This window comes from Onthophagus taurus, chromosome 2 (assembly GCF_036711975.1).
Source record: "Onthophagus taurus isolate NC chromosome 2, IU_Otau_3.0, whole genome shotgun sequence".
Lineage (NCBI taxonomy): Eukaryota > Metazoa > Arthropoda > Insecta > Coleoptera > Scarabaeidae > Onthophagus > Onthophagus taurus.
The window spans coordinates 2920003-2942090 of record NC_091967.1 but is presented as its reverse complement, the minus strand read 5'-3'; the positions used below and the strand labels follow the sequence as shown (position 1 = coordinate 2942090).

The following is a 22088-nucleotide window of genomic DNA, read 5'->3' as shown; positions in this document are numbered from 1 at the left end:
TATCGCAAACTTAAAAAAGAGCAATATTGTTAAAAATAAAGTTTTTTACAACTTTTATACTAAAAGTATTTTTGTAATATTTCCGAATCCCCTGCGCTACCAATAAACAGGATTCATCTAATTTCCACAATTTCATACAGTGACACAATAAATCTCAGCTTCTGAAATGTAATTCAATAAAATTTTTTAACAAAACATGTAAGAAGTCTATATTATTTCCATATTTTACATAAAAACTATATAAGTTATTATTAATCAAGGGGAACACAAAACATAATCATATCTATAACTCAAAAAAGTCTAGTAGTAGTTCTAATTTTGCACTAGAACTAATACAAGACCTAGAACTAGAAGAATTCGGGTTTAGCAGTCTTGAGAGACGTGCGGCTAAGCCCGAATGTTTCTAGTTCTAGGTCTGATCTTAGTTCTAGAGACAGTGATAAGTAGCGCTAGTTAGCATAAAAAATCACTATGTTGTTATTTATGTCAAAGACGCACGGCATAACCCTAAAATTTCTAGTTTTAGTTTTATTTCTAACGCAAAATCAGTTAAAATAAATTTTTTTTAATGAAACGTCAAAAAATGACACTTGATAAAGACGCATAGGAGATAGCGCCATCTGTCGCAAAAAGTCTAAAAATGTACGTTGGTAACTATCTTCTCATCATGTCAAATATTCTAACATAATTTAAAGCCTCTAGAAAGCGAATTACTATTTAATTTTTTTTATAAAGTAAAACGTGTACGTGTGACTAAAATGAGCATCTATGACGCAAGTTTCTTTTTAGTTTTATTTCTAAAATTGGGTGAGTTAAATAAATTTTTTTAATGAAACGTAAAAAAAATGTCATTTGAAAAAGTGAGGTTAGGTTGTGTTGGAAAAGTGTTATTAAGAATCTTCAACATCATTTTCGAGGCTGTTTTCGAAGACATGGGCCGCCCCCGGCCATCGCGGTCGTAAAACATTAAACAGCTTGAGTTGGATTTCTATTCGCATTTGTGAGAATGAACGTTTCGTGTTCTCGGGGACGGCCGATGTCTTCGAAAACGGCCGTATTAGCTTAAAACTGTGCTGGAAAATGTGTTATTTTTGTTTATCTGTTTGTCCCAACCTCACGTTTTTTTGAGAGACGCGCGGCTAAATCCAAATGTTTCTAGTTCTAGGTCTAGTGTTTGTTCTAGTTTTACACTAGCACTATCACTAGAACTAGAAGAATTCGGGTTTAGCAGTCTTGAGGGACGTGCTTCTTTGACGCACGGCATAACCTCAAAATTTTTAGTTTTAGTTTTATTTCTAACGCAAAATCAGTTAAAATAAATTTTTTTTAATGAAACGTCAAAAAATGACACTTGATAAAGACGCATAGGAGATAGCGCCATCTGTCGCAAAAAGTCTAAAAATGTACGTTGGTAACTATCTTCTCATCATGTCAAATATTCTAACATAATTTAAAGCCTCTAGAAAGCGAATTACTATTTAATTTTTTTTATAAAGTAAAACGTGTACGTGTGACTAAAATGAGCTTCTATGACGCAAGTTTCTTTTTAGTTTTATTTCTAAAATTGGGTGAGTTAAATAATTTTTTTTTAATGAAACGTCAAAAAAATGTCATTTGAAAAAGTGAGGTTAGGTTGTGTTGGAAAAGTGTTATTAAGAATCTTCAACATCATTTTCGATGCTGTTTTCGAAGACATCGGCCGCCCCCGGCCATCGCGGGCGTAAAACATTAAACACCTTGAGTTGGATTTCTATTTGCATTTGTGAGAATGAACGTTTCGTGTTTTCGAGGGCGGCCGATGTCTTCGAAAACGGCCGTATTAGCTTAAAACTGTGCTGGAAAATGTGTTATTTTTGTTTATCTATCTGTTTGTCCCAACCTCAAGTTTCTTTGAAAGACGCACGGGTAAATCCAAATGTTTCTAGTTCTAGGTTTAGTATTTGTTCTAGTTTTACAATAGCACTATCACTAGAACTAACACAAGACCTAGAACTAGAATAATTCGGGTTTAGCCGTCTTGAGAGACGTGCGGTTAAATCCGAATGTTTCTAGTTCTAGATCTAGTGTTAGATCTAATTTTGCACTATCACTAGAACTAACACAAGACCTAGAACTAAATAAAATAGTCACTTCGTGGCAAAAGTCAAACTGTTTCGACCTTTTATTAAGATAATATAAACTTCTAATATCCTTCGTTTAAAAAATTTATTGAATTATATTTCAGGAGCTGAGATATTATCATTTTCTGGGGTATATGTAGATTTTATTGTGTCACTGTATCTTTCTTGATATTAATGCATCTGAAAGCAAATGTGGAAAAGAGCAATATTGTTAAGAATAAAATTTGCTACAACTTTATATTAAAAATAAATGAAACACAACCAGAAGGAAGGATACCTTTACACGTTAAGGACAAAGTTATATTGTAGTAATTTTGTTTTGTTCTTATTTTACACTCGACTAAAGTACAGCATAAGACGTGGTGTCATCTATCACCACGAACATATGTACTACAAGGCATCGCCTTGAGCGGCAATTTTTGCAATCCCGCAGTTTGCCCGCATATATTTTTACACGATACAAATCCGATGATCCGACGACATTTTATTTCGTGACAGCAGTAAAGTTCGACTTTAGCCTGCCTCCAGGGTCGAGACAAACCATTTTATTCTCGGCCACTTCGTAAGTCCACCACGATAAGAACGTGGTGGTGATTGTCAAGATGAAGTAGAAACTGGTGCATTTAAATAATACTCTCGAAAGTACAAGAAATAAAATATAAAATGTTTCTGCAATTTTACCTTAATTCCAAGAACGCGGTTAATGCAATCAAATTTGAAAGCTTACCTGAAACAAAAATGGAAAAAAGAAAATATTAATATGAAATGTTTCTAAAATAAATAACATTTTTAATATGTCTTTGAGTCCCGAAGGGATGAAAGATTAACTGCGTCGTCGTCGCAAGGGTTCATTTTGTGAAAACGCGAACGGCGTCGTTAAAAATAAATAAATTGTTCACTTTACGATTGACGGGTGTTTATCCTCGCAACGCGGCCGCAGCCGACAATAATTTTAAACCGCGATAAATTAAAATTGTAAAAGTGTGAAGTTCACGACTGGGTTGTAAATTTAACCGCGCAGGTTGGTTCGCGATAAATGGCCATTAAAGGTGGGACATTAACGAGCGAGCGGTCAGGATCAAACTGTTATAAAGTGTTTGATGCTCTTACTAACGCGAGCGTACCGGGTTTCAGAGTGCCCTCACGGTACGACAGGTAAATAACTGGAAGTGTCCCCGGTGGCCGATAAATAAAAATTTGTTGCGAGGTTCATGTAAATAATGGGAGTGGAAATTATTGTCCCTAAAGGTTATTTAGTGATAGTTCTGAGCTGTCTCTTTTGGGCCGAGCTATTACTTAAAATATTCAGTTCAGTTAAGTAAAGTTTGTAGTTTTACTGAAAGTTATAGTTTCCTACTTATTGCTGTATTTTTAAAGACACTTCCTTAACTTCTTTATTGTCGGTTAGTGACACAAGCTCCTTGAAACCTTAACTACAGTTAACAAACTTCAACTTGTTGAGCGCAAAACTTTTCTCCATTCGGCTTATTTTTATGACCATTCACAAAGGAAATTTTTAATAAGTCGTACAACGATAAAAATCGACGTTTTTATTAATTATCCGCCAAGTTTTTCTTGTTAACAGCGTGTAACTTTTAATTAAGAAGTGGTTAAAAACGGTATTAAAATTTCTAACCTTTTCTTCTTCAATTTCTACCTTGTATCATCGAAAGCTACCGTTGGTCATGCCTGGTTTGCTTAATGAGGGATTAAAAGTTTAAATGGGTCCAGATTAGGGAGAGAAATCGTGTCGTTGGTGGTGTAATTTTGGAAAGGTACCTCATCCCACTATCAAATCCGTTGTCGTCAAGCCGAAGGCGTACCTTAGTTCCCCCAATTTGCGACCCTGTCGTTTACCTTCATTACTAAAGTAGCCAAAATTCGGCTTGATAATTACTACATTTTGGAGGTTTCCAACGGAATTGTTGAATTATTGGTTTTAAGATTTAACAAACGGCATACGGTCGTACAATTTATCTTCTTTTACAATGACATTTTATTTAATCAAATTATACAACTTTATATACTTGCCTTCTCAAATCACCTGTTGGAATATACATCCCACATTATTAAGCCAAACCGCAAATGCGAGTACCACACAAATAACACAAAGGTATGTGATCAATCATCAATCTGTTTATCTAACAGAAGGTTTTAATGGTTTTAGAATTGCTTAAAAACCTTATGGCTTTTATTGCTGCAAAACCATCGCATGAAAGTCATTATTCATTTTATAAATATTATAGACCGTTGTATTTTGAACGAGGATTTTTTAAATACTTCGTGCAATCGGGATTTAATAAAACATGTCTATTTCGAGAACAGCTGTACGAATTCAGTTATTTATTTAATTTTTACCACTTATTTTGAAACGTATTTCCAGTACCAAATGATATTGTATTAAATTAATTTAATTTATTATTTAATATAATTAACAATAAAGTGTTCCATATATGTTAAAATGATTCTATTTAATACAGGTACTGCTTTCAAGTTATTATTTTGTGAATCAATCGAGATCTTCTTCCATATAAAAATTCAAGAGCGTGCTTATTAATCAGCTTATTGAAAAATAATAACAACATAGAGCAAAGAGAAGTTGACGCTTGCGAGTGAGACTTACTTTATCTCGCTTTAAAAGCCTCTTGAATATAATATGGGAAATCCATGTTGGTGGTAAAAAATTTATTTTGAGGTATTAGAGGTACTAGATTTGAGGACGCAATTTTATAGTATATAAAGATTTTTAGAGTACCAACATTATCGATGGATTTGAAAACAAATTGTAGCCAAATACCGGTATTGAACTTTTTGAGCCTCTAATTCACAAACCGTTGGAATTACTATTGCTTATTTTATCGTTACTTCTCCGGGTATTACGGTAGTTCGCGTTTTTTTTTTTTCAGAAAAAGTCAATTGATTTTTTATCTGCAACTGAATCAAATTCGTTTCAGCAAATATGTTATTAACTTCAATTATAGGCCTTTATTCATGGGATTGTTGGGAGGGGTGGAAGAGAGAAGACTGGGAGAGGGAGAGCGAGGGATGCAAGGAGGAGAAGAGATAACACAGGAAGAAATGGAGGCAGTGTTGAGGGGACTGAAGAGGGGAAGGGCGCCAGGAGAGGATGAGATCCACAATGAGGCATGGTTAGAGGCGACGGAGACGGTGATGAAGAAGCTATGGAAGGTAATAAACGACGTATGGTTGGAGGAGAGGTTTCCGGACAGGTGGAGGATGGGGATAATATGCCCACTGTATAAGAAGGGGAATAAAAGGGTGGTGAGCAATTATAGAGGGATCACCCTGTTGGTCACAACTTTCAAAATTTATGCAAAGATACTGCTGGGGAGGTTGAAAGAGGAAATGGAGAGGGGGGAATTGTTGCTGGATGGGCAGGCGGGATTCAGGAAGGGAAGAGGGGACAATGTATTGACAATGTATACATTCTGAAAGACCTAAATAGGAAGTTGAACAAGAAGGGGGGAAAGCTGTATGGATTGTTTATTGACCTGAAGACGGCATTCGATAACGTGGATAGAGAGAAGTTGTGGGAGGAAATGAGGAGGAGATGTACAGGGATACGATGGCCAAGGTTAAAGTGGGGGAAGAGTTAAGTGAGGTATTCTGGACGACAAAGTGATTGCGGAAATTAAGGAGAGGAGGCTGATCTATGGGCAAAGAGACAGGGAAGAATATTATAGAAGAGTGGGATACTCACTAACTGGAATCGAAAACAGAAGAGCAGAAAGAGGTGAAATGTGGAGAGAATTGAGAGGTAGGGACAGGGATACACAGAGGCATGAAAGCAGGTCATAGATACGAGAAGGGAGATACAATGAAAGGTATATATAATATGTAGATAGTGACAGAGGAACTGCCAAAATATTTGTTGATGGGGGGGGATGATGAAGAGAAGAGATTGGTGGCCAGATTCCGCTGTGGTAATGAGGAGAGAGGGAATAGGTACTGGGCGGACGATGTGGAGAGGTGGTATAGGCTGTGTGGAGAGGATTGGGAGACGCTAGAACACATGCTGAGAGGGTGTAGTGAGGCGAAGGTGTGGTAAGGGGGGAGGAGGGTAGAAGATCTGGAGGTGTCTGTGTTAATTAATTGTCGTACCCGACATCATCATTGCAAGTATGCAACCAATATCACAGTATAGGTATTTCAATTCCCCATTTTGCGCATTTGGTTGCATACTTGCAATAATGACATCGGGTACGATGATTAATTAACACACTGTATATAGTAGAAGGGAAAAATTGTAAATATTAAAAAACAATAAAATGCTTATAATATAGGCCTTTATTCCATGTTGATTAAACATTCTTCAAAGTCTCATTCTACGAAATTTTTTTTAAATTATAAATTGTAACCAAAAAGCTTTGCTTTTCCCCCAGAGAAGAATATTTGATTTTTATTAACCTAATTTATCCGCCGATTCTTTTACATCGAGAATATATAACCGCCCAAAATATTCCCCTAAATTTTCGCTCGTGTTATCGTCGGATATAACATTCCGAATAAATTTTAATATCGGCTTTGAGACCTGAGAGCGTCGAGGATTCTTCCGCGAAAATATGCACGTCAAAATCGCGACCGCGGGTTAAAACCCCTACAAAATCCCCTCGATCCCACTCCGAGACCCACCGAGAAACTTCGATAACGATTCCTTTAATACGTCTGCCAATCCTCTTGGCAGTTTTCGTTAAATTTCGTTTAATTTACCCGCAATATACGAGTTTCCGGCATATTGAAAGAATCCACTTCATTTAACGAGTAGTTTTAGTAGTTTTAGGGTATTCCCCGTCGTAAACAGCGACTTCCTCAAGCAAAATGGTATTTTCCTTGCGTTTCGGAAGTATTTCGTAAAGAAGAAGGGAGTAAGAATGTGCTTTTATGACAGAAAATGTGGAGGCTTATCCAAGAGGAATCTTACCAGTTTACCACAAATAAGAAAAATATAATCCATGTTATTCAAATTATAAAGAAAAGCACGATTTGATATAATTCACCCAATTAACCCCGCACGAATTATTCGAGAGACGACAGTTGGATGATTGAATTTTAATTAAACTCTTTTATGGTTTCTGATAAGGAATGTCCTTCACGTCCGTTTGTGTTGCTCGATGATGGTCAATAGGAATAGCCTACGGTTGGCCTGATTCCCAGACACCGCATCGAGCGACGACGCCCTCCTTAATTAAAAGCTGTCGAAGAACGAACGTGTTTCGCCAATTCGTCGTTCGTCTTCGCCATTCGGTTGAACTTCCAAAAACTAGACGCTCTTTACTCAATTTTCGTCGCTGATGAGTCCGCAGTTTGTACTTTTCATCAAGTATCGTCGCATGTGCCTCTAACAAATCGAATTTGTTGCCGCACCCGTATTGCTCTTGCTGTCGTGAGTTTGTTAAAAGAGCTTTATAAAAATGGATTTAATTCAAAGCGAGCGCTTTTTTGCTCAAAGTTAATTGTCGAGAAAAATGATAGCTGCAAAAAGTCAGTTAATGAATAAGCCGACGAGATGACAATTAGTTCTCGATGAAGCAAAAAGGTTTAATTAATACGAATTGCTAATTGGAAACACGAATTTTTCGATTCATTTAATCTTTCGAACAAAAAATAAATAGAGTTGTATTTTTGAAAAACATTCCATGAAACGTATAGAGGGATTTTCCCTCAACCATATTCCCAATAAAAATGTTAATGCCTACTCTGATCCTTGATCCTTTCGATGGGGAAAAGTCGAGTAAGGAGGGTGCGTCGAGAACGAAAGGAAGATGCAGAAGGCTGCGTCGACGACGTTTACAATGGAAGTGCGGAAACGACCGTGCATTATGTAACACATAGTAAAGTGTAACAGGGCGCCGAAACTAAAACTGCCACACCAAGATGTCTCAGACGCTAGCAACTCTTTGCCATCGGAGACGTTTTACCCGAGAAACTTCGACCGAGTAGGATAGGCATAAAAACGGGAGCAGCGCCCCTTGAATTATGTAGAATCTAATGGACTGCTCCATTGTGAAGTTAAGTCAATGTGTTTTGCGCCAAGACCCCGCAATAATGGAGCGTAGTCAGGCGAGTGACTGAGAATTTGCGGTTCGAAATGTGAATAGAATCTGAGCCATAAATAAAGGGATAAGTTCATTAAAGATACTAAAATATAAAATTGCTGCATAATAGCGAAAATTTAATAAATCCTTTTTGTAATAAGAACTTTGCGTTGTGTAGCGCCGATATCCCTCATAAAATTCATATTAAATCGTGGAGTATTACGGCTCAGATAAAAATGGCACCCGTTTCGCGTAGGGATGGTTGGTATTTATTTAAAAGTAAATCTACATAAAATTACCAACATTATACTTTAAAATCCACTCCCAGACCGGCTTCCGCCACTAAGAACAATACCTGAGGGAGGGGAAATCCGCCGAAAGTCTTCGCTGGCGCGGACACGAAGAGAAAGCCGGTTAAATTAAATATTGAGCGGAGAGGAACGGCGGCAAACCGACTTTATAAAAACGAAATTGAATTTCTTAATTTCCTTCGTTATTGTAGTTGTAATTACTTTCGGGGAATCCGAGAACCGAACTGACTTGGCGACGTTTTGTCTCTCGCCCCCGCAGAAGCTAGCTGTCTTCCAAAGATGACCTCGATAACGACATAAAAGAGTCGTTCTGTGCACTTGAACGGATGAATTTTTAATTGAGATTAGAAGACGTCTTCCTATAATTGGAAAATGAACTTGAGCTTATCTTTGACGTTGAAGTTGTCTTTAAACTCATCACATGGTTATATCGCTAAATTTCTAAAAGTGTATATCATTTCGTGACGCAAAAATCAATGGATTTTTTTTGCAAAGATTTTCCAACAGCATTATCTGATATGTGTTTGTCATTGCGACCATAAACTCGTTGCCAATAACAAGGGTGGCGTCAGCACCTGTTCCCTTTTCACAAAAACCCATCCCCACCCCATACATCAGCCGATATGGAAAACAGTGTCGTCAAGTTTATTTTACGACATTACACCCAGAAAAGGAAACATAAAGTGCGGAACGGGGAGATAAAAAACACGTTATGCTGCTCCAACCATATATCTGCGTTTGACGTTATGATGAATTTTACCATTTTGAATCTGCAGAGCGGAGAAAATGATCCTTACACTTTTAAAGATATTTACATCCACAAAAAATATGGCACCTATCTGTGTAATAAAACCTCATCTTATTGAAAATCGATTGATTTTCCCCCAAAACTAAAATAATAATGAGATAACACAGAAAATATCCGGAAAGTAATATAATTTTATTCGGTACTAAAAACAACTACTACTATCAAAAGCGTAGAAGGCTTAAAACAACTTAGTTCTAAAAATAAAACAGTACTTTTGAAAAACAAAAAAGAAAAGAAATTGGATGACGACGCAAACATCTATAATAAAACCTCCCCACCACTCCCAACATCATCAATTCCTCAATTTCACTTTTTCTTTGCCTTAAATTGGCACGACGCCACCGGAGTAAAGTTATTTTTAGATCCACCTCCGTTCTCGCCATTTGCCACAGAATTTTCACCGCCTACTTGTATGCAAAGCTTTTGCGAGCTCTTTGAGCAAGCGTGTAGCTAACCAAGAATGACAGTGTCTTCGCGTAGCCGATGATGCCGGCGACACTCGACATTGGCTGCTAATGGCATAATTGCATTTAGGGCTTATTAAAGTGGAGACCTGGCGAAAACAGGGTCAAAAGGTTAGCCGACTAATTAATGGCAGACCTGGCGCGCCTTTGATCTACCGGAAGTTCGCGGTGACGCTGAAAGATCGAGGCTTTGCAAATAACAAACGTGGAAACAAGAGAGCCAAAGAAGGGCCCTATGTGGGAATGCACAGCCAGGTGGTTCCACTTTTAGTCTTCTAACCATTGTATTTATGCGGAGACCGTAATTTGTACAAATGTAAAAAAGGAAAAAAGGGAAATTTTCTTGAAAGAATAAATTTCTGATACACATTATTTCATTGTTATGAAAGATAACATTCGTTTGTTGTTTTTTCCCAATAATATTACAGATCCACTCCCCCAAGTTTCGAACCCTTATGTACCTATGCAAACGCTCAACTTCGATCGCGGGTCAATTTACTCCAGGAGACAGTGGCAGTTGAGTGGTGGAAAAGCCGACTGTCGTTTTCGCGCGCACAAAAGGAAAACAGCATCAATTATTCGACACGTTCGACCGACCAAGCGCAACTCAAATGCCGTGGAACGGTTTCGAGACTGATCTATATTTCAAGATGCTGCCCGCTTCGGGCTTCTCTATGGTGGTAACGAACTGTACATAGAGGGGAAACTCGCATGCACACTTTACGTAGGTACTCCATCCAACAACTATTTGCGCATGTGCTACAAAACTTGAATAATTTACTGGTTATAGTTACATTTGATTTTAAGTAGAAACTTTATCATATCTCGGATATTTACTCTGTTTATTCACTTACAACTTGGCAAATCTATCTTCGTCGGTCAGTTGCTCAGAAGGAGTGCGATAGTAAATCGTTGAAATGAGATAGGCAAACTCGTGACATCGACGACCGTTGGTGTAGCGCTCACCAAAACTTAGTACATACATCGTAATATTCAAGATTCTCGGAAATATATATCAGGTGATGTTATGAATAATTAAGACGAGGTTGGTGTGGCGACCTCGGCTTTATCAAATAAAGTTGGAGATCTTTGCTACAATATGGGTTGCTTGCTCTACAATATGATGACCAGTTTCAAGTTAATATAGCCTCAAGCGACCTTTTCTGCGAGGTTCCAGATATTCACATCTCTCCCTCCCATTTTCTTATCGATTTCCTCTCACCAGTTGGTCCTTGATCTTCTTCTCTTTTTATTGTACCCATTTTGCATACATAATATACAATTTTTTATTAGTCAATTAAAATATGCTCCCAAAATTAAACCAAAACTGCTACACTCTGCACAACTTGGTAATAAACAGAAAACAAGGATGTTTTCCGTTTACGAGCAACAACGACAATTAGGCGATTTAAAGTTGAGCACGTTGGGTCCGCGTATGCGGTGGCCGTATGTAGGTCAGCGGTTGGAGGACCCCAAATATCGTGTTTATACCGCTTGGGATTTGCCGAGAAGAGCGCCACCTACAACGTGCCTTCTGTGTTCAGTCGTAAATGCGCTGCTTATTGGAGTGTGGCATCGTCGAGAATGACCGAGCAGTGCGAGGTTTAAAATTTGATCGGACGTCCTTAGGGTATCATTCTCTTTCCGCCCAGGATTGCAACTCTAACTTTCATATCCGTAAATCGTTTACCTACTACGCCATCTTCATCTTCTTGCGCACTCCGATGCTGTTTATGGCCATCCCACGAGAACATTAATTTACATCCAAGATGAATGGTTGTGTTCGCAAAAATTATTAAAACCTTACTCTTTTTGACATCAACTTCTTGTTTCTTAAGATTAACTTCTGCTCATTTACCCCTCCATTGGTTATCTAGTCGGAGCACTCGATCTTTCGGGGAAAAGGGTTCGATCCTGATCCGCTGGTTAACTAAATATCTCCGAGGTCTTAGCGCGGCTCAGAGTGTAAATGGCCGGTCGTTCCGCTTCCGGTGGCGCGCCCTCTTTTGGGGATCCCGACTTAATCGAGTTAACGGCTGCATAGAATTAGGTCATATCTGTCACCCCGTTCCCCGAAAAGAAATTGGCCCCGCCGGTCTGGGAAAGTTTAAACACTTCGGGCCCTTTAAGGGTGATTCATGGCCGTCCTCAGGCGCGTTTAGTGGCACGGACGCAATTCGGTGATGTGCGCGCCAGGCCATGGGAGCCACAGCGTGCCTCTTTACGACGTCATTTCATTACCTAAAAAGGTTCGGGGAAGAAAAAAAATCTACGATCCCTAGGTCTTTTATGAAGGGAGAAGTTAATATTTTTGTGATAGACTAAGAGTAGTAAATTATCTACATTACCTAATGTATCAGATATCACGTACACTTCATTTATATTTATTTTATTTTAGCTCCTATAGAATCGGGACGGCAATAACCATTACTTATAATTGGTCAAACACAACATAACAAAACAGCGATACGGGATATATTTAATTTTTATTTTACCGGGAGTCTAAAAAATCATTTTTAACAGGTAGCTCGGCTATAAGTTTATTTTTCGACCAATTCTGTTTGTTAAAAGCTCGTTTGCAACCGCTCTACCATCCGCATTGTTTGGTCAGCACGTTCCAACGAAATGCGTTTATAATTCATGGGGTATTAATCTTGCCGGCTTAAAAATACATCCGCAATATATGAAAAAAGCTTAGTGCAAACTGTTGTTCTGAATATGTTTGCGTTTTATATAAAATATATGTAATAACCTTTAGCAGGGTTCAGAGCACTTTGTTGATTGTTTTATCGGCTTTGCATCCATTAATTAAATCTGCTTATATTATTATAGAATTATATTATGTAGAAAAAATTTTTATTAAAAACATTTTTATACAAAGCTTGGTTGACTGTATTGGTTTTAGATGCTTGAATCTACAAAAATAAAATCAAAATACAGACTTTTAAGATAAATTCACCAGAGTACCAGTAGTATTTCAGGCAGCCATGAGATCACCTCTGTCTCCTGTGATAGCCACTTTTTACATGGAGATGTTTGAAGATGAACGAGAACTCCAGGAATTTCGAGACTACCTCAATTCACAGCACCCCATGATAAAATTTACCATGGAAACAGAAACTGCAAAACAGTTGCCATTCTTGGATGTATTAGTCACTAGGAAGACAGATGGGGGCATGGAACTGGGAGTATATCGAAAGAAGACGCATACGAATAGGTACCTGCAGGCTTCATCCTACCACCACCCACAGCAGAAGAGGTCCGTGATTCAAGCCTTATTCTAGCAAGCAGAGAGGATATGCGATAAAGAAGACCAAAATAAAGAATAAAGATTCCTAGAAGATGCGCTGCAGAAGAACTGCTATACGATGAGAGATATTCGACGAGCCACCAAACTACGCAAACAGAAGGATGACTCGGTAAGTACGACACCAGCCGGTTTTATCTGCCTTCCTTATGTTTCAGGTGTGACGGAGAATTGCGAGGCGTCTGAAGAAGAATGATATCGTAGAAGTACAAAATGCTCTTCCGATAGTCAAAGACAAACTAACCCCATTAAAAGGAACACGAGAAGGACGTCCGACTAAGGAAGATCCAACAATCTGCAGTCGCAGAGCATTGTCACAAAGGAGGACACATCATAGAGTTCGACAAAACCATCCGTAACGTCAAACATTTTTTCAAAAAGCACACGGCTTAACCCTTTTAAGCCGTTAGCCGTTAAGTGTCTAGGTCTAGTGTTAGTTCTAGTGATAGTGCTAGTGTTAGTTCTAGTTTTAGTTTAATAAAGTAAAATTTTATAAATATTTAAATGAAAATCATAATTTAACAGAATTATCTGATTGGACATAATTCACGAGCACACCCTATATAATCTGAACGCGTGAAGATAAATCCATGATATTTGCGGAGCACAAAGGTTTACTGTAGACGAGTTTATTCAGCGAGTTTCGAGTTGTTCCGTCTCGGCATTGTTGACTGAGCCGCGCTTCCAAGTGGAACCTTCCGTCGCTATGGAGACCGAAGTGGATGGAAAATACCGGTCGTCTTTAGTGTGGTGTGAGGAACCACATTGTTATCGTACTCTGTGCGCAATGGATGGGCGATCGCGTTACTTAAGCGAGGAATGTTTGAGGGTATGCACATTGAGGGTGTATCGTTCCGTGAAATTGCGCGTCGTCTCGAGCGGTCGTTATCGGCAGTGCAACGGGCATGGCGAGAATGGTCTGAGGTAGGACATAGGTACCTTCAGCCGCGGCCGGGAGGGCCCTGCGTGACCCCAGCACAAGAGGATCGCGCTCTTGTGCTCAACGCTTTAGCGTCGTGTGAGTCCTCCTCAAGGCAACTTGGAGCTGTTTGGCCACCGGCAGGGGAAGGCGCACTCACTACGCGAACTGTACGGCGGCGTTTGATAAATAGTGGACTGCGCGTGCGTCGTGCGATACAGCGGAATCCAGTAACACCCGAGCACCGCAGCATACGTCACGAAGGGGTCGACGCTAGGCATTAGTAGGTTGCCGAGTAGAGGGACATTTTGTTTTCCGACGAATCAAGATTCGAATTGAGCACCGGTGATGCGCGAATTTTAGTTCGTCGGAGCATCCACCGACAACCGAGCATTATGGTATGGTGTGCGATTGCATATGGTGGACGTACACGTCTGCTGCGTGTATAGCAGACCATGACGGGTCAACGATACGTAGATGAGGTGCTACGGTCCGTTGTGCTTCCCTACGTTCGGCGGGTCCCAGGTCTGCTATACATACACGACAACATACGACAGCACATCGGGCGTGTTGTACAGACCTTTGTGGAAGAGCACCGTATACAAATGCTTCCATGGCTAGCTTGGTTTCCGCATCTGAATCCGATCGAACATGTTTGGGACATGACTGGTCGTAGACTTCTACGTTATCCGGCTTCCTCCGGCTAACGTTGAGGAGCTATGGAGGCGAGTTGAGGTGGCATGGTTGAGGTCGCTACAATACAGCGACTTATAGACTCCATGCCACATCGTGTAGCGATGGTATGCGAAGCTCACGGGGGATACTCTCGCTATTGATGTTTCTCCTCCCAGCAGAGTTGTGCCGCTCTCCATGTGAGAGTAAGTTACACTACTTGAGTACTACTTCCATAACAAATTTTATTGCGCTAGACACACGCGTTCAGGTTATACACACCCTGTATTCGCTCGTGAATTATTTCCAGTGTATAACGTTATAACGATTACTTACCAATTTAGTAAGTGATTTTTAAACCTTTTGGTTGTATTTTTGATTTACTTGAAATATCACAATACATCTCTACAAAGCACATAGGAAGCCTGATGTTGTTGCTAAAAGATCAGTCGTCTTCGTTAGATGGGACACGTTCCGGAAATGAAAGACGAAGACACCCCCAAATGAATATCAAAACAAACTCGCGTCGGAACAAGGCATAGGGGGTGACTCCAGACAAGATACTACTAATACCAAAATCCTTGGCATCGTGAATTGTGGAAGGATGTCTTATAACAGCTTAGTGAAACAAAATCAACAAAATTTTCGATGTTCCACAACAGTTTTAAAATACACCGCATAAAAAGTAGAGTGTAAATCTGGGAATAGGTATATTATTCTAAAAGTTTACTTATTTTGGCGATGCATGTTCAGAGTTTAGACAGATCATCTAGTTGGCAGAAGTAGGGGTTCTTGCACGGAGGTCTCCCCACAGCCTATTTATCATAGAGAATGGGTGATAAATTATCCTAAATCTCCCTGTTCGGTAATTAGTAACCCCCTAAAGCGCGAGAAAGGTGAGCCAAGATTTCAGGGCTTTATCGTCGCTTTATTACCTTAGGTGAAGTCGCGGGCAACTTTTGTGTTGAACTTCGGCACTCGAAATGAAGTTGGCAATATAAATAACGACTGGATATTGTCGAAGTTTGAAACGGGGCACTAAACGAACTTTTAGCGTCCCTTCTCTTTCCGCCACAAACATACGTAGCCCGTTTTACTTGTATCAATACTCTATTCCTTTCCTTTGATTAGATAATGAAATATTTTCGTAAATGTAAAAGTTTTTCGTAAAAAATAGGGGTTTCAAGAAATATTGGAACAAGAGAATCCCAATCTAAATCTCTCTATAAAAAGTGCGTAAAGAGCTAAATCCACCTTCCTTTGGTCGAGGCACGCGGTATTCTGGGATTTTATTGGCGAAGAAGGTTTCGGTGTCGGCTGAAGAGTTATAAAAATAAATTGCGTTATATCAGATAGGAGATGTGCTCGACGAAGTGATTGCAGGACCTTTTATCTCTCCTTGGAGTTAGCATAAAAACGTCAGCCGGAGTTTTATGGGGACGTAATTAAAACAAGGAGGGGGGCCTAAGTGATTTGCATACTAAACTTTTCTCGCGATCTTTTAGACCGGTACACAACTTTTCAATTTGCGTACCTTTCCTTAAAGAGATGACACTCGGCGACGCAGCCACGTTCAATGCGTATTATCTCAAATGCAAAACCGTTTTCGTTTACTTCATTTTCACCGTTTCCGTTTATTCTTATTCAAATTGAAAGGAAAATTCTTTTAATTACCCTAATTTATTGTTGGGATTCTTTTTTCCTTTTCGTTTTCGTTAATTACTTGGGGTAGTAGGCCTGACTTTTACCTAACTTTTTCGACTTTGATCATAAATTTCATTTAAAATCAAATCTTTTCGAATTATAATACAATTTTGTATAGATATAAATATAGATTAAATGTAACAAAGGTTTTAGATTTTAATAATTACTCTTATCGATTGTGGATATTTTAGGTCGTCTCCTTTAAAACTTTGATTTCAAAGAACATTTCTTTTTGGTTGTTTGATTTTTAATCAACAATATGCATCCAACCCCTTTTGTGCGTCAAGCCTCGTCCATTCTTTTACGATTTTTAAAAACGATTTTCCCGAATATTGTGTTTTGAGTTTACAATCGTTGATATTTTTGTGGATATTGGAAAGGCTTGTAAAATCAATTGCGTATTTTCGTTCCGTTCGGTTTTCCATTTTTGTTTCCAGCTTTTTCCGTTTTTTGTCATGAAAAAGCATGTATATCTGAACATAAATCTAATGTCCTCCCAGCTTTGTGATTATAATGAATTCAATATCAATAATTCATTGAATGTGACGTGAATTGTTGTCAGACAGTATCGGTTGACAAGAAAGTGTCGAATAGCCGGGATCTATCAAGGGTGGCACCTGCGCTTTTGTAATCGCCCGTTACTGCCGTCTGCATTCAACGAAAATAGCGGACGAACCGGAACACTCCGCGTCAAATGGACCTCAAATTACGCCCTTTAAATTCACCGCCATATGCCCTTTTCGTCCGAAAGAGAGAACGAAATAGAGAAATAGCGCTTATAAAGCTTTTCAGTACTTTGTAATTGCTTTAAGCATTTTGTAGGTGACCACTTCCAACAATAATTTGCTAATAAGAGTTACGGCATCTAATAGAGTAAAGGGAATGCAATTACAATATTATTAAATTTTGTGTAGTTGAAAGTTCATGTATTAAAACTTTACTGTTACTTTTAGTTGGGTTTTAATCATTACTAAAAGCAAACCAACGTCATCTGTCTAGAAAGAAATCAAAATCCATCAATTGCAAAAGCAGCCAGATTTAAAACTATCAATTTTTTCAGATCGACTTTCCGCCGCGATATCTGCGATTTATGACTGCCGGTTGTTTTCGCCGAACCGCATCTTCTCCCTTTTCGTTCTTCCGGGCCTATTCGTTGTTTACGCCATTTCCGGGTGCCAGCTGCCACGGCAACCGATTTACGTTGGGCAGTATACATTCGCATCCGTTTATGGCCTGTTAAACTAAGTGTGGCTCCTTGTCGCGGCTCCCTTCGTATATTAACGTTTTCACTTCTTTCAAACAACTATCTACTACTCCCTAAAAGATTTGCCGAAAAAGAAACCCATAAAAGTTATCCATAAGTTATTATAAAAGAAATTTTTAATCATCTGCAAACTATGTAACTATTTCCTTTCTTGAACACGTCAAATCGTAACTCTCAACTGCAGATGTGACTTTCAGTTCCAGTATGGCGCTCGTATAACGAATCTAATCGAACGGTCGACAATTAACCCAATTTTTCCCCATCGACTCGAGCGGAACCAATCAGCCGGGGGATAATCTGCGACAATCCCCGTCCATTAAATTGGAATCCGTCGCAGCGAGTCATAAAAGAATCCGATATGATCGTTTAATGTCGTAACACACGTAATTAAAGGCATAATGAACCGACTCATACCAGAATTAACGATGTCAGAATCAATAATAGATTCTTAACACAGAATTTTCACTTCTATTATTGTTATTATTCTTTTATTTACATTTTAAGTGTTTAAAAAAACGAAATACAGTGAAATTCCCCTAACTCGAATCACTAAGGGAGCGGAAGAAAACATCGAGTTATGGAAAATTCGAGTTAGAGAAACACATTTGAAGCCTAGTCAAACGCTTGAGCTTACGAAAATTATTCAATTAAGGTCCATTACTACCATCTTTTAGTTAAATTTATCTTATAGACAAACCCATCTACTAGCCAATCAGAGTGCGTGAAATAGCCGTATCCATAGTAATAATCCCTTAGATAGCTTAAGGCTCGTTACTACCATCTTCTGGTTAAGCTCGAACTTCTATATCTCGAATTATCGTCTAAGGCCCACTTTTACCATCTTCCTGATAAACTATCTAGAGGATAGTTGCCATGGTTACGGCGGTTTTAAGCGCTCTCATTGGCTAAGAACTGCATTTATCTATCGGATAAATTTATCAGGAGGTGGTAAAAATGGGCGCGAGCTTAAGGCTCGTTACTACCATCTTCTGGTTAAGCTATCTAAGGGATTATTACTATGGATACGGCTATTTCACGCGCTCTGATTGGCTAGTAGATGGGTTTATCTATAAGATAAATTTAACCAAAAGATGGTAGTAATGGACCTTAGGCCCACTTTTACCACCTCCTGATAAATTTATCCGATAGATAAATCCAGTTCTTAGCCAATGAGAGTGCTTAAAACCGCCGTAACCATGGCAACTATCCTCTAGATAGTTTATCAGGAAGATGGTAAAAGTGGGCCTAAGGCTCGTTACTACCAACTTCTAATTAAGCTATCTAAGGGATTATTACCACAGTTACGGCTATTTTACGCGCTATGATTGGCTAGTACATGGGTTTATCTATAAGATAAATTTAACTAAAAGATGGTAGTAATGGACCTTAGACGATAATTCGAGATATAGAAGTTCGAGTTAGGGGAATTTCACTGTACATTATTAATGAGGATAATTACATTACATTAGTAGTATTTAGCAGTGTAATGGTGAGTAAATCATACATTTCTAATTTTCATTAAAGTTGAGGCCGCTCGCGATTAATTTCGGGTTGATTAATTGTAAAGCCGCGGTTTAATCGTATAAACACAACAGCAATAATCGTTAACATTTGCTTCATAATAGATATTTTTAATAACCCACTTTTACTCGGATATAATTTGTTCTTAAATTAAATAGCCAACACATTAAGGATAAATGGGGCAACATTATAATATTGGATTTCTAAATACATCCCACAAACATTTACATAACAAGTTGCGGTGTCTGATTTCGTAGCCATGTTTCCTCTACTAAAAGCCCGTAGAACTTTGCTTCATACTGAAGTAAATATGTGGGCTCAGAAAAAAAAATCGGCCAAAAATACCGATTTTCGTATCAAGTTTCTTTCGGGAGAGAAGATGACGACATCTTAACTAGGGAGGTGGTCCGACGTCGTTCGGAGTTTGGCACCAAGCCTGTTATTAATCGACGATATAGCGGGCCGCCCCGGTTCCGCTTCCGGTCCCTGGCAATGTTAACAGATCTATTTGCATTATAAAGTACAAAACGGCCCCGGACCGCCCACTGTTTGCCGTTGACAAAGTGCTCGAACGCCGCGTGTTACCGTCTCGTAGTCCCTATCAAACATGGCTGCTGGACGTGATGCAACCTGCATTAGAACGGCAGGAAGGACAACACTATCTCCGCCAACGTCGACAACATGATACAACGCCTCTATCGGTGTAATGCATTCCGTAATTGAGAAGGTACCGGAAAGACAAGGAACGATGTCGTCTATTCCAGTTGGAGTCATTATTATCCTTTTTGTTTTGCGAATGAATTTTATTATCTTCGAAATAAACTTTAAATGAGTGACGTCTCTTGAAATAAGTATCAATGGTGTCGTGTCTAGATATTTATAGACCTTATCCAAAAAAAGGCAAAGAAATGACAGACGACCTCACCGTAATTTGACGTTACCACAGTCAGCAGAGGTGCGCGGTTTCGCGAAACCCTGAGGCAGCAACTCGATTGAGAAGACGACGAAGTCACCAAGGGCTCCTTGCGTCGTTTCTCTGCTTAAATTTGGACGGAGTCAGCACGTCCCGTCGTGACGGATGTCCGCACCGAACTAAGGTAATAATGTCCCCTCATTTGTCTTCATTTGCCTGAGACCTACCAAACAGCATTCAACTTCCCTAGACAATATTAAGAAGGGGCACCACTTAGTACAGACGACAAGGTAATTTATGTGATTATTACAGGTTACATAAGAAGATAAAATTTGTTTATCTACGACTGCTTGGATAAGTCATCATTACCGCACTCATTTGAGGTGATTTGAGTTACGTAATGAAGTTCATTACCGCACTGGTTTCATTACGTAACGCATTTTTAACCTAATCAGAACAGACTTAATTTGTTGAAACGAGCAACAATACAAAAGAAAAAGTGCTACCTACTTACAGAGGAACAATACTATTTATTATAAACATTAATTGTTATGTTTTTACATTTAAAAACACTTATTCCAGATGAGTAAACATGTTGAAACTGACAATTCAAAATTGACAACAATCATTTCAAAATATTTTTATAAATGTCAAATAGACTTTTTTAAAGAAATTGATTTTTTAGTAATTTTTAGCAGTCGTAGATAAAATGCTGTATATCACACGTGGGCTAGAGCATAATTACAGTACTCGTGTGATTACACGACTCGGTCTACGACCTCGTCGTGCAATTCTCCACACTCGTACTGTAATTATGTTTCTAGCCCACTTGTAATATAAATAACTATTATCTACGACTGCTTGGATAAGTCATCATTACCGCACTCATTTGAGGTGATTTGAGTTACGTAATGAAGTTCATTACCGCACTGGTTTCATTACGTAACGCATTTTTAACCTAATCAGAACAGACTTAATTTATTGAAACGAGCAACAATGCAAAAGAAAAAGTGCTATCTACTTACAGAGAAACAATACTATTTATTATAAACATTAATTGTTATAGTTTTACATTTTAAAACACTTATTCCAGATGAGTAAACATATTGTTGAACAATACTATTTTTAAAGAAATTGATTTTTTAGTAATTTTTAGCAGTCGTAGATAATATGCTGTATATCACACGTGGGCTTACTTAGGTGGGCTTACTTAGGGCTTACTTAGAGCATAATTACAGTACTCATGTGATTACACGACTCGGTCTACGACCTCGTCGTGCAATTCTCCGCACTCATACTGTAATTATGTTTCTAGCCCACTTGTAATATAAATAACTATTGTAAACACTAAAACTAAATAACGTAAAAGTAATATATTTAAATAATTTCATCAGATAAAATTTAGAAGTAATGAACACTTTAAGATTCTAAATTCAAATTAGAATGATTGAATTAACAAGGAATGTCATTCCCATTGAATTTCACCCATGATTGTACCTCAAACTCATCGTCTGTACCCTTGACCGTAGTCAGAGCGCGTGCGTGTAATGTTAACGAACGGCGGAATCTTTCAGCAAAACGTATAGCAAATCTGGCAGAGTAAATGCAATTACTGAATTCGTTAAATCAGACCCATCGACAGTAGAAACGTTCACTCGTTATAGCCATTCCTTTTTCAATTTTACTCGGCCTAAAACTAGTACAGGGGTGCTACGGGAATGCATCGGTGCCAACATTGTCGAACCGAGCGAGTAACGGGAAAAATTGGAACGTGCAAAATATTTCGAATAGCAAAGGAATAACAGTGGCAATTTTTTTTACATTGTTTTCATCGTTTTGTTTTGTATGCGCTTTGTATCTGGATCAATGTGGACTGTAATTATCAAGACCGAAAAATGTCCAACATGATGTTATCGTTTATTTAATAGATACTTCTTGAACACTTTCATAGCGTTGCAAATCAACAATTTACTATTCAATTACCCTTTGTGCTCATAATCCCGGAAGATAATTTTATTAAAGAACCATA

General features: G+C 38.6%; 1 protein-coding gene across 15 annotated transcripts in view; it reads right to left on the bottom strand.

Annotated features, from left to right (window-relative positions):
- LOC111415128 (disintegrin and metalloproteinase domain-containing protein mind-meld) overlaps nucleotides 1–22088 on the bottom strand; it is a 259766-nt gene that overhangs the window by 217285 nt on the left and 20393 nt on the right. The gene's annotated exons all lie outside the window — the stretch shown is intronic.